The sequence below is a fragment of the Vombatus ursinus genome, unplaced genomic scaffold (genome assembly GCF_900497805.2).
Source record: "Vombatus ursinus unplaced genomic scaffold, bare-nosed wombat genome assembly UNPS02004180.1, whole genome shotgun sequence".
NCBI classification, from domain to species: domain Eukaryota; kingdom Metazoa; phylum Chordata; class Mammalia; order Diprotodontia; family Vombatidae; genus Vombatus; species Vombatus ursinus.
Genome location: NW_020943958.1, coordinates 75565 through 88302, shown reverse-complemented (window position 1 = coordinate 88302; position 12738 = coordinate 75565).

Below are 12738 nucleotides of genomic sequence, written 5' to 3'. Positions count from 1 at the left end.
GAGCAGCAGAGCCAACAAAAGGTTGGGGTGAGACATTTTTTGGGACTAAGAAAACCTAAGTGGTTATCAGAACTTTGTGACACTGGGGTGGATGCCTGTTTGAAGTCCTGACAGGTGGTGACGGCCACAGTGTCCAAAGCGATAGCTTCAGGAGCTCTTAGCTCAAAGACAATAAGGGGATTGGAGAATTCATCAGAAAGAGATTACAGAAGACCCTTTGCTGGTGCTGGGTACACTTGGAGCTGATTGGCAACTTTATTATTTATACTCAGTTCTGGGCCACAATTCCAGGGTGGAGAGGAGCCCTGGTGGTTGGTTACAAAGGAGCAAGGGCCCTAGTCACAGTTCTAAAACAAATAGGAGTGCTAGCTCTTGTGGCTGAAGGAGAAGTGTTTCCTGGAAAAAGGTCAGAGCATAGAGTAGGAAAGCAGTGACCACACTTCTCCCAGGATCATACCACCTTGGAAGCACCAAAAAGTTGCAGATTCCCAGAACTAGGTCTGAAAACAGCAGCACGAAAAAGCTTGGAGCTTGGCACAGTGCTTTCCCACTGTAGCATAAAATTCAAAACCAAGAATTAGTGTGAGGGAATGAGCAAACAGAAAAAGAGCTTCACCATAAGAAGTTCTTACGTTGGAAGAGAAGACCACGACAGAAAGGGAGAAGAAGATTACAATATGAAATCAGCTTCAAAAAAAGGCTCAAAGAAAAATGCTAACTGGTCTCATCCTGACCAAGATTTTATGGATGAGTTAAAAAAGGAGGTAAGAGTGGTAGAGGAAAAATTGGGAAAAGAAATGAGAGTGATGCAAGAAAATTATGAAAAGAAAGTTAGCAGCTTGGTAAGAGAGGCACAAAAAAATACTGAAGAAAATAGCACCTTAAAAAACAAATTAGGCCAAATGGTAAAGGAGGCACAAAAGTCCACTGAAGAGAAGAACTCCTTAAAAATCAAAATTGGCATAATGGAAAAGGATGTACGAAAATTCACGGATGAAAAGAATTTCTTGAAAAGCAGAATTGGCCAGATGGAAAAAGAAGTACAACATCTCACTGAAGAAAATAGGTCCTTAAAAATTAGAATGGTGCAAGTGGAAGCTAATGACTCCATGAGACATCAAGAAACGGTGAAACAAAGACAAAGGAGTGAAAAAATTGAACAGAATGTGAAGTATCTCATCAGAAAAACGACTGACCTGGAAAACAGATCAAGGAGAGAAAATTTAAGAATCATTGGACTACCTGAAAGTCATGATCAAAGAAAGAGCCTAGAAGTCATGCTGCAAGAAATTATCAGGGAAAACTGCCCAGGCGTCTTAGATCCAGATGGTAAAATAGAAATTGAAAGAATCCACCGATCACCTCCTGAAAGAGATCCCAAAATCAAAACTCCCAGGGATATCATAGCCAAATTCCAGAACACCCAGCTCAAAGAGAGAATACTTCTAGCAGCCAGAAAGAAGCAATTCAAATACCGTGGAGTCACAGTCAGGATCACACAAGATTTAGTGTCTTCCACCTTAAAGGAGCGTAGGGCTTGGAATATAATATTCCGGAAGGCAAAGGATCTAGGATTCCAACCAAGAATAACCTACCCAGCGGTTCTGAGCGTAATCATTCAGGGGAAAAAATGGTCCTTTAATGACATAGAAGACTTCCAAGGATTCCTGATGAAAAGACCAGATCTGAACAGAAAATTTGACATTCAAAGAGAAGACCCAAGGAGGTACAACAGACGGGTATACATGAAGAAGTAATCCTAATGGACTGAAAGTTAAACGCTTGACATTCCCATATGAGAAGATGATATATATATATAACTCCTATAAACTTTTATCATTATTAAGACAGTTTTAAAATAAGTTTACATAGACAGATGGCATGGATATGAGTCAATTATGTTGTAATGATCTCCAAAAAAACATAAAGGGGTTAGAAAGAGGGAGAAGGGGGAAGGGAGAGGTTTAATGGGGAAATTTTTTTTCAAATTAAAAAGTTGCACAAGGAACAATGGACGGGGAAATGAGGGGATGACAGGCAATGTTTGAACCTCACTCTCATTGGAATTTCTTCAGAGAGGAAAGAATATATATACATACTCAGTTGTAAATAGAAATGTAACTTACCCAATAGAGAAATAGGAAGGGAAAGGGATATTAGAAAGGGGGGGTGATAAAAGGGAGGGCAAATTAAGGGAGGCACTGTTTAGCAGCAAAATATAGACTCTTGAGGAGGGACAGGATAAAAACAGAGAGAAGAAGAAACAGAAGAAAATGGAATGGAGCAAAATACACAGCAAATCATAATTCCAAATATGAAGGAGATGAGGCTACCCATAAAATGGAAGCAGATAACAGAATGGATTGGAAACCAGAATCTAACAATACAAGAGACATTTGAAACAGAAACATACACAGTGTTAAAATAAAGAGCTGAAGCAGAATCTATTATGCTTCAGCTGAAGTAAAAAAGCACAACTAGCCATCATGATCTCAGAGCAAAAGTCAAAACAGACCTAATTAAAAAAAGATAATCAGAGGAACTACATTTTGCTGAAATGGTACCATAGACAATGAAGTAATATAAAATTTTTATATCAAGCTTCTCTCATAAAGGCCTCATTCTCACATGTATACTGAATATAGAATGGAGTTGAATTTGTAAAAAATAAGAGCCATTCCTCAATTGATAATTGATCAAAGGATATGAATGCGCCATTTTCAGAAGAAAACTATAGTTTTCTATAAAAATCTATAGTCATATGAAAAAATCCTCTAAATCACTATTGATTAGAAAAATGCAAATTAAAACAACTCTGAGGTACCACCTCATACCTATCAGAAATGACAAATGCTGAAAGGGACGAGAAAAAAACAAGTACACTAATGAACCATTGGGGGAGTATTGACCCATTCTGGCAAACAATTTGGAACTATATCCAAAGGGCAACCAAACTGTGCATAACCCTTTGACCCAACAATACTACTACTAGGTCTGTATCCCAAAGAGATCGAAGGAAATGGAAAAGGACTGATATAAACAAAAAAACATTTATATCAGCTCTTTTTTGTGGTGGCAAAGATTGGAAATCAAATGGATGCACATCAATTAAGGAATGGCTGAACAGAGTTGTGGCACATGATTGTGTTGGAGTACTATTTTGCTGTAAACAATGAAGAAGGGGGTGATTTCAGAAAAAAAAAAACATGGCAAGAACTATACTAACTGATGTTAAGTGAAGTGAGAACAGGGAGATCATTGTAACATAATAACAGAAATGTTGTAATTAGGTGATCAACTGTGAAAGCCTTGTCTACTGTGATCAATACATCAATCCAAGGCAATTCCAAAGGACTCATGCTGAAAAAATGCTATCCATGTCCAGAGAGAGAACTGATGAACTGAGTGCAAATTGAAGTATAATTTTGTCATTTTCCATATTTTTCTTGCTTTCTGTGTAAATATGGCTAATATGGAAATATGTTTAGTGTGATTTCACATGTTTAATTGATATAATTTTTGCTTGTCGCCTCAGTGGGTGTGGGAGGGTCTGGGAGGGAGGGAGATAATTTGGAACTAAAAATTTAAAAAGAAAAGAATGTTTAAAATAAATAATAAATTAAATGTTAATTTTTTTTTTTTGGTATGCATTGGTAATTAAAAAAAAATCTCACAACCATAACCATATAGCCTTAAGGGTATAGTGAAAATACTATCTATTTTTTGGCCACTGGGGGAAAAATGCCAAGAAGCCCAAAAATCTACATGAAAACCAATGCAATTCTATGCATTTCCTTCATTGGTGAAGATACTTATTGGTAGTAGTATTAGTGATAATGAACATTCAGTATTTTCAGTCATTAAATCATGTTGTTATGTAATAAATTCTTATAAGTGGAGAAGTCTCATGTTTGAAAATCAGTATATAGGTAAGACTTAAGTGTGTAGTTAAAAATATAAAATAAACTTCAGTAAGAAAAAATCCTTGTAGATCTTAGGAGTGTGTTCCTTTAGATAACAGAATATCATATCTGTGAAGGTCCTTAGAACACTGAATGTTTGGGTTTCCAGGTATCATTGAAGGGGGCTAGACCTTAGAATACAGAATTTCTAAGCATGGCAGTAAGTCCCATCTCTGAACAGAACAATTTGGAATGGAATATTAAGAAAGACTTAAACAAATAGTCAACATAGAACCTAGACTGTCTGAACTTGATGGTAATATAGAATCCAGAATCCTGAGCTGGATGAGGCTATAGAAACAGGAATGTCAGTTTGGGGACTGACTAGAACAGAGAGAATGGGAGATATTCAAAGGCTGAGGAGGGAAATTATCTGAGGAAATGGGATTTTAGAATAAACAATGTCAGTCTGGGAGAAGCCTTGGAGAAGAGAATGAGAGATTGAGGAGGGACTTAGAAGAAGGGATATCTGATCCAATAGAGAACAGAAATGTCCTGGAGTGTCCTCAAATTTTCCATATTCCATAGTTGTGAGGGCTCTGAGAACCTACCTCATCTGCCTTCAAATGCAAAATGTCACAAATTTCAAAGATTACTTTAAATATATTCTTATGGGCAGAAATCTTTTCCAGTTATAGGTAAACAAAGAAATGAGGAAAATTTAGAGTTTCTGGATGACCGTAATCACTTATTTCAATTTGTTTATATTAAACCCCTGTGAAGCTCAATTTTTTTTTAAATCTTCCACCTCAAAGCCAAAAAGATTTGATAATTTATAGCTAGCTAAAAAATCCTCAGATGAGATAATATACCAGCACCAAGAAATAAATGCAATTCCATGAATACTTCTTTGATAAAGACAGCTATTGATATGATTATTAATGATAGTGAATATGCAGTATTTTTGGACACAAAAACCCTAGGTGTTAATATCCAAAGCTTCATAAGAGACAGAATTAATGTTTCCAGATCATGATATCTGTTAGTCATTAGGTGCAGTATTATAAAAATACATTAATAAACACTTTTAAAAATCAACTTTATAGTTGATCATAGTTCATCATAGAACCGTGTTTCTTCAGAACCAAAAATGTCATGTCTTGCAATTTTCTTAGTACACTGAATGTCTGGGCTATTAGTCCCATTCAAGGGTAAATGTTGGAGGTGGCCAAGAGTTAGCATACCAAATTGCCTAGCTAGGCATAAGTCCCACCTCTGAATCCCACTTTGGAGTAGGGATATGAGAGCAAAAATAAAAACCTTAGAATAGAAAAGGTCAGATCTTTGAATGAGCTACAGATCACCCTATGTGATAAATGGAAGCTCTCTGAGACCATGAATCAGAATCTTCTGTGGTAAAGGCCTTAGTATGAAAAATATCATAAATGGCAAGGATTTATTTTCATATGTATTCTAACTGAGCCAAAATATTGGCTAAGTCTAGGGAATTTCAAAAACAAGAAGGGAAATCTTGCCTAGGAATTCAGTCCTTTCTTTCAATTTGATTTACATTCCACAGTAGGGCCGCTTTGAAACTAAAGGCCCATTCTCACCTACATAGGTGAAAGAGTCTGGTGACAGTACTGTCTGCTTTTGGGCAAATCAAAAATATGCCCCCAGACTGAAAACCCTTGGATATCAAAACAAATGTAATTTCCTCTATATCCTCATTTGATCAAGGCTGCTATTGATATTGGCATTAATGAAAATTAATGCAGAGAGGCATGCTAAGATGGCAAAATAAAAAAAAAAAGGGACTCAGCTCATCAAACAATTCTCTAAACAACTTTGAAGTCATGCCTCAAAATGAATTCTGGAGCAGCCAAACCAATAAGAAGACTAGAGGGGGGCAATTTTCTAGCCAACAACAATTTAGAAGATCACCTGGAAAAGTCTGTCTCACTGAGGTGAGAGTGCAGCCCAATCCAGTGTAGGCCATGCTCAGGCAAGCCAGCATAGGCCTTGGGGTGACTGAATACATTCATGCTGAAATTCTCTGCCCAAAGACAGTAAAGGGCTTTAACAACTGGTCAGAAGTAGATTACAGGGGACCCTTTGTTGGCACTGAGGGTAGGACTCTGTTGCCTTGCCTATAAATGGTTTTGGGTTGGAGTCAGAGAGCAAGGAGGAATATTAATACAGTAGAGCAATTGGCTACAGTGGAGCAGGGATCCCAGTCACAGTCCCAGGGAGGGAAAGAGTGCTTTTGGTCAATCATAGACTAGAGAGCAATGACCACACGTCTCCTTAGATCATACCACCTTGGAAGAGCTGAAACTTAAAGACTAGCTCTGAAAACAGGAGGGGAAAAACCTGAAGCTTGGGACTGTGCCCCCTCTACCCCAAGAGCAAAGCCCACCTTTTAACATAAAGTCAAGAAATGGGCTGGAAAAATTAGTGAACAATGACCAAAACAAAACCAAAAACAAAAACAAAACTCGTGTAATAGAGGCAGGAAAGAGCTATTACAATCAAGGGGAAGATGGGGGGATGGCAGATGATACTCTGATCAGAATTGGCTCAAAGAGAGAATAACATACATATTCATTTGGTTATAGAAATCTATATTACCCTCTAGGGAAGTAGGAGGGGAAGGGGACAAAAGAAGGAAGGGGAGGGGCTGATAGAAGGCAGGGCAGATTCGGGGAGGGGGTGGTCAGAAACAAAACACTTTAGAGGAGAAACAGGGTGAAAGGAAAGAGAGGATAAATGAGAGAAAATAGGATGGAGGGAAATAAATAGTTATAATCATTGTGAAAACATTTTTACAGCAAGTTTTTCTGATAAAGGCCTCACTTCTCAAATATATAGAGAACCAAATCAAATTTATAAGAGTACAAGTCGTTCCCCAATTGATAGTCAAAGGGTATGAACAGGAAGTTTTCAGATGAAATCAGAGATACCTTTACGAATATGAAAAAGTGCTCTAAATCATTATTGACTAGAGAAAAGAAAATAAAAACAAATATGAGGGACCACATTACACCTATCAAATTGGCTAACATGGCAGAAAAGGAAAATGACAAACGTTGGAGGGAATGTGGGAAAATGGGATACTCTTGCATTGTTGGTGAAGTTGTGAACTATTCTAAACAATTTAAGGAGAATTTTGGAAATATGCACAAAGGGCTATAAAACTGCAAACCCTTTGACCCGTCAATACCATTACTAGGTCTGTATTCCGAAAAGACAAAAAAGGGGAAAGAAACCACTATGTACAAAAATATTTATGGCAGCTCATTGTATGGTGGCAAAGAATTGGAAATTAAGGAGATGCCCATCAATTGGGGAATGACTGAACAATTTGTGGCATATGATTGTGATGAAATACTCTTGTGCTATAAAAAATGATTAGCAGGATGTTTTCAGAAAAAACTTGGAAAAGACTTGCATGAACTGATGTGAAATGAAATGAGTAGAGCCAGGAAAACAGTGTACACAGAAACAGCATTATTGTACAGTGATCAACTGTGAATGACTTAGTTATTGTCAACAATACAATGATCCAAGACAATTCTGAAGGACTTATTTTGGAAAATGCTATCCACCTCCAGAGAAAGAACTGAAAGAAAGTACGAATACAGATCAAGGCATACTTAAAAAAAAAAAAAAGAAAAAAAAAGAAAACAAAAAAAAACTTTATTTTCTTGGCTTGTTTATTGTTGCTGTTATTGTTGTTGTTGTTGTTGCTGTTGTTGTTTTGGTCTGTGTTCTGTTTCACAAAATAACTAATATGGAAATAAGTTTCTCATGATGGCACAAGTATAACCTATGTAAAAAAGCTTGCCTTCTCAGTGAAGGGAGAGGGGAGGAAAGGATGGAGAGAATTTGGAAATCGAAACTTTACGAAACAAATGTTTAAAAATTGTTCTTGTGTGTAATTGGAAAATAAATAAAATATTTAAAAAAGAAAATGAATTAGAGTATGATTGGGTGAAAACATCAAGGGGTAACATCAAAAGGAATAGAAGACACAAGAGCAAATTTGGGAAATCTATATAGGTAAGATCAGTGCACATTGTAATAATTATCTAAGAAAAATAGAAAGAAAAATGATTATACATCATAGAAGTCTTAGAATCCATCTACTTAGAGTAGAAAATCTCACAAATGGGAAAGATTTATTTTTATGTATATATTGAGTAGGCCCAAATATTGACCATTTTTAGCTAATTGAAAAAAATAAGAATATAGATTTTTCTTAGGAAATTATTCATTTATTCCAATGTAGTTTTTATTGGTTATCACTGATGTATAAGGAAGACAAACAAAGAAACTAAAAAACAAAAACCTCCTATTGGCAAGCACAATCCAAAATAAATAAATAAATTAGTTAATTAAAAAAAAGGAAGATTTGGTAAGATTATTGTCAATTTTTTTGATTAGCAAAAAACAAACCTCAAAACCACAACGCAAGAACACCAAAACAAATGCATTTCCATGTATTTCTTTAGTAAAGACTGTTGTTTCTATTACTATTAATAAAAATGAATGTATTTTTTATCAGTGATGTATAAGAAAAACAGAGAAACAAACAAACAAAACCAAAAACCTCCTATCTTTAATCATGCTGCCAAAATGGTTTAGTGAGTTTACTGGCAATTTTTTGGCTACCTAAATAAACCCCTGAAAACCACAATACCTATACATCACAACAAATGCAATTCCATGTATTTGTTTCTTTCATAAAGACTGCTGTTTCTATTACTATTAATAAAAGTGAATATTGAGAAATTTTGGACAGAAGAACTAGGAGTTCAGTAAAGAGAGCTTATTAGAGAGAAGACTTCTATTTCCAAATCATCATATAGGATGTGCATTGTGATAAGAATCTAAATGATAAAAAATAAAAATAATAATTTGACACAATTTAGCATGATACAGCTTTAGCATCAAAAATGTCATCTTACATGGTCCCCAGAACACTAAAAGTCTAGGCTTCCAGAGACCTTTCATGGGGGAATGATGGAAGTAGCTGAGAGCATAGATCAATAATGTCTGAGCTAGGAATTAAATCTTGCCTCTGAATGTACCAGTGGGGAGTGGGAAGTCAAGCCAGCATATGCGACCTGGAGAACACCTGGAACCAAAACTGTGGACTTCATAAAACTTTGAATCCAGAATCCTGAGCTTGATTCAGCTGTAGAATCTATAATGCCAGTGTTGGGAGGGATTAGAAGTGGGAGAGTGGGAGATGTTCAGGGCCTGAGAATGGACCTTGTCAGAAACAGGAGGGTATTAGCACATAGCCTGGTGTAGCCATGGTGAAGAGAAGGAAGGAAGTAGGAGTGCATGTTGCAGAAGGAACTTCAGAACAGAGAGTGCCGTGAGACTTTAGAGGGCAGATCTTGGCATGTCCTGAAAATCACCATGTTTGATTGATAGGAGGTATCTTAGAATGTAATTTATTAGCTCTCAAATATGCCTTAAAATTCAATATTTCATACATGGCAAGGATGTATTCTCATACATATTCTTAGTTGGCCCAAATATTGACCTGTTGGAGGTCATTTTAAAAAGAAGGCAGATTATTCTTATGAGATAAAACATATATTCCAATTTCATTTTTAGTATGCATTATTGATACAAAAAAGAAAAAAAAATCATACATCTTTAACCACCCAGCCTTAGGGATATGGTGAAAATACTATTTTGTGACCACACACACACACACACACACACACACACACAAACAAAAAAACGCCACAAACCCTAAATACCTGTAAATAAAAACCAGTGCAATATTCTGCATTTCCTTCCTTGATAAAGATAGCCATTGATAGTAGTATTAATGATAATGAATATTCAGTATTTGAGGACACTAAAACATGGTGTTATGTAATTAAGACTTATGAGGACTTCTATTTGGAAATCAGTATATGGATAAGACTCAAGTGTATTGTTAAAATAAAATAAAACAATATAACAAAAAAAAAAACTTAAGAAAAAAACCAAAGACATCGTAGGAGGGTGTTCCATTAGATATGAGAATCTCTATCTGTGAAGGTCCTTAAAAAACTGAATGTCTGGGTTTACAGGTACCAATAAAATGGGCAAGTTGGTGGTAGGCTAGAGTTTAGAATACAGAATTTCTTAGCATGGCACTAAGTCTCACCTTGGAACAATCAGGAATGGATTGTGAATCCCAAATTCTTGAACAGGTCTTCGACTTGGAACCAAGAATATCTGAGCTTGATAGAAATATATAAATTAGAATCCTGAGCTGGATGAGGCTATAGAACCAGGAATGTCAGTCTGGGGAAAGACTAGAAGAGAGAGATGGGGAGATGTTCAGAGGCTAATGAGGGAAATTGGATGAAGGAATGGGATTTTAGAAATGACAAGGTCAGTCTGGGAAGAGCCTTGGAGAAGAGAATGAGAGATTGAGGAGGCACTTTAGAAGAAAGGATATCTGATCCAGGAGAGAACACAAAAGGTCAGGACTGGAGTGTCCTCAAATTGACCATATGCCATAGCTCTGAGAACCTACATGATCTGCTGTGGAGTGGGCCTTCTAATGCAAAATACTTTAAATTTCAAGGATTACTCTAAATATAAAAATATTTTCCAATTATATATAAAATAGAATTTAGAATTTCTGGGTGAAATCAATAATTTCAATTTACTTTATATTAAACATTCTGAAGCTCAAAAAGGAAAAAAAAATCACATCTTCCACCACACAGCCAAAGGTGTTTTGTGAAAGAACTGGTAATTTTTGGCAAACTTAAAAATCCCTACACAGAATAATACACAAGCCCCACATAACAAATTCAATTCTCTGAAGATCCTTCTTTGATAAAAACTACCATTGATATGATTATTGATAATGTATATAAAGTATTTTTAACAACAACAACAAAAATCCTAGGTGTTAATTCCTGAAATCTCATAAGAGACAGAACTAATCTTTCCAGATTATGGTATCTGTAAGTCATTAGGTACAGTGTAATAAAAATCCACTAAAAAAACTTTTAAAAATCAATTTTATTGATCAAAAGACAGTGTTTCTTTAGAACCAAAAATGCCATGTCTTGGAATGTTCTTAGCACAGTGAATGCCTCGACTATCAGTTCCTATTTAAGGGCAATTGTTGGAGGTGGCTGAGAGTTAGTGTACCAAATTTCGTAATTGGGCATAAGACACACCTCTGAATGTCTCAGTCTGGAGTGGGGATATGAGAGCAAAGCAAAACCTTAGAACATGAAAAGTGTTTGAATGGGCTACAAAATACCCTGTATTTTGGAAACTCTCTCAGAACATGAACCAGAATCTGCTCTGGTAGGGGCCTTAGCATGGAAAATATAAATGGCAAAGATTTGGTTTCATCTATATTCTAAGTGACTCAAAAATATCGTCCAATTCTAAGGATTTAAAAAAAACAAGGAGGAAGTTTTGCCTAGCATTTCACTCATTTTGAGCAATTTAATTGATATACTGCCATATGGATGCATTGAAACAAATTGTCCATTGACAACTACAGCTAAAAAAAGTCTAATTAAAGTATTGTCTATTTTTTGGCAAGCTAAAAAAACCTCCCCCAAACTGAAAACAATTGGACATCAAAAATAAATATAATTCCCTGTAGGGCCTTCTTTGGTCAAGACTGCCATTGATATTACTATTAAGGAAAACGAATGCAGAGTATTTGGGGCAATAAAAGGGTGTAGCATTATAAGGACTTAGAAGAGACATGGATAAGTTTTGAAATTTGAATATTGGTAAGATACATGTGCATTGTAATGATTATTCAATAAGAAAAGAAAAAGAAAAATCAAAATCCTTATGGACAATAGGAAGGTGTGCCTTAGATTCCAAATTATCAGCTCTATGTAGTCCCTTGAAATATTGAATATCGGGGCTGTTTCTAGGACTTTTCAAGGACATATGTTGGAGGGGTTCTGGGGCTTAGAATGCAGAATTTCCCAGCGAGGGGATAAATTCTGCCTTTGAATGTCCAGATTTTGAGTGACAAGCTTAGTGAGAGTATTAGATGAGGGATGGCTCATGCAACATAAAATGTATGAGCTTGAAGGAATTTTGGATTTCAGGATCATCAGCTGGATGAGGCTGTAGAATCTGTAAGGTCAGAATTGTTTGGGTCTAGAGAAGAGAGAGTGGGAGATGTATGGGGTCAGGGAATGGACATTTTCAGAAACAGGAGAATGTGAGCACACACAGAGTGCCAGGCCTAGGAACTGCCACGGAGACCAAAATAAAGGAGCTAGCAGTGCCCATAGAAGAGGGGACCTAGAACAAAGAGAGCCCTTAGGGTAGCAAAGGTCAAATCTTACAGTGTATGCCTAACCCCTATATGCTAGAGGTGGGAGGGTTCAGAGAACAGACATCATCCGGTGGGGAAGGAGCCTCAGAGTAGAAAATCTCACATATAGCAAAGATTTATTTTCAAGTATATACTGACTGGGCCTGATGATTGGCCATTTTAATTAATTTTTAAAAATAAGAGGAAGGTAGATTTTTTTGTAGGAGTTCATTCATTTATTCCAATATAATTATATAGAACATCAATGATGTTTAAGAAAAAGTAACCAACAAACAAAACAATAACAACAAAAAGAACCTCCTCCTATCTTCACCAACAGGATTAAAAGGGTTTGGTGAGATTACTGTCAATTTTTTGGCTAGCCAAAAATAACCCACACCCTCAAAACCACAACACCTGCACACCTAAACAAATGCAGTTCCCCTATTTCTTTAATATAGACTGCTTTCTCTATTACAATTAATACTAATGACTATCTAGCAATTTGGGAAG